Source organism: Myotis davidii, unplaced genomic scaffold (assembly GCF_000327345.1).
Source record: "Myotis davidii unplaced genomic scaffold, ASM32734v1 scaffold425, whole genome shotgun sequence".
Lineage (NCBI taxonomy): Eukaryota > Metazoa > Chordata > Mammalia > Chiroptera > Vespertilionidae > Myotis > Myotis davidii.
In genome coordinates, this window is record NW_006296413.1 from 1,286,712 (window position 1) to 1,288,483 (window position 1,772).

The 1,772-nt window shown below is 49.2% G+C and overlaps 1 long non-coding RNA gene across 1 annotated transcript in view; it reads left to right on the top strand.

The window, feature by feature from the left end:
* The window catches only part of LOC107184341, a 4,409-nt gene that overhangs the window by 1,168 nt on the left and 1,469 nt on the right, over positions 1-1,772 (top strand). The gene's annotated exons all lie outside the window — the stretch shown is intronic.

A 1,772-nucleotide genomic window follows, 5' to 3' on the forward strand; every position in this document is an offset into this window, starting at 1 on the left:
CAAATCATAGCCAGCAGTGATCAGTCTGTAGAAACACCCTCTCCCTCTCCAGGGCTTGTCCAATATGTAATCAGCAATTTCAAATGTACAAAGAAACAAGAAAATGTGACTCATAGTCAAGAATGAAAAACAACAGTCAATGGAAACCAACCCTAAAGTGGCCTGGATAATAGATTTAGCAAACAAACCTTTCAAAACAGCTCTTATAACATTGCCCCAAAGTTAAAAGATAATATGCTTGAAGAATTAATGGAAAATATAGTCTTAATAAGGAAACAGATAAGGAATCTAGGCAGAGAAATGGACACTCTAATAAAGAACCAAGTGGAAATTCTAAGTCTGAAAAGATAGAGACATTAACATTCACAGTTGGAGCTGTGGGCCTGAAATTCCAGAGGGAGACCAGGTCGGGAGCTAGATATCAGAGAGTCATCAGCATGGAGATGAGAATAGATGAGCTCACGCCTAAGGCTGTGGAGACTGAGCCACAGCCTTCACTCCCACTGGGGAGGTCAGACAAGCAAACAGCAACACTGAGCCCTCTTAGGTGACTGCCAATAGCACCTTTCCAATCCCACTTCTCAGAGGACTCGGCCCGGAAACAGAGCCTCACCGCACTTTGTCCCTTTCAATACACAGCTCCTAACTACAAGCTCCTCGCGAAGAAGAGAGGGGTCATGGGGATCCTTCCCTGCCAAGTAGAGCTGCTTTGGGAAACCAGTATGAATGGGGCTTCTTGTTGTGTTCCAGGCAGATGAATTCCCCTGCTCTCTCCCACTCTTGCAAAATGTGGTCTGTGATCTTGCTTGGTTCTGGAACCAGCAGGGCCCTGCTGGGTGCCCCGTATCCCTAGGCTCCAGAACCTGAGGAGGGGTGTGGAGGGAGTGGTGCTGTCAGGGCCTGTTGGGACAGAATCAGAGCAGGGCTGCTGAGGTGAGAGTGAGGAGCTCCCCATCCAGGGGGCAGGTAGGGAGTAAAAGTGCCTTTATCTGAGCTCTGAGCTCTGACCTCGTGCAGGCACTGTGCTAAGCATGTTACATGAATCACCGTAACGTCCCCATGAAGTGACAAGCCCCGTTTTCCAGGCGAGGGCACAGAGACTTAGAGGAGTTGGGTGACTGGCACCAGGGTAAGGTAGAAAGTGGTAGGGCTCAGAGTCAAACCGGGTCTCTCTGACTCCAGAGCCTGTGTGTTTAGACTGAGGTGTGTGTCCCACTGTTGTTCGAACCTATTTCTTCCAGAGTCATCCTGGTCTCTGCAAATGATTCGTCATTTTTTCAGCCACTGGTGTTAAGCACCTGAGAATCAGGATGGGTGGGTGGATGAATGGGTGAATGAATGGATGGGTGGATGGATGGTGAATGGTTAAATGGATGAAAGGACGGAAGAGTGGGTAGATGAATGAATGGATGGGTAAATGAGTGGATAAGTGGAGGTATAGATGGGTGGATGGGTGGGTAGATAATTGGATGGATGGATGGATGGATGGATGGATGGATGGATGGATCGATGGATCGATGGATGGATAGATGGATGGTTGTACATAGGAAAGGTCCCCACACCTTCCTGTCCCTCCAAAATGATTACTTCTGTGGCTCCTTCAGTGTCACCCATTGAAGGATGGCTCTTTGGTGTGCCAGGGGAGACTAGCGAACAGGCCCAGCTCCTCCCACCTTCTCCACGCACATTCTTCTTCCCTTTACAGTCACGCCCCCATCAGGCCTCATACTGTGGCACCCTCTTGAGGGACTCAGCTTTCCAGGAGGCTCTGC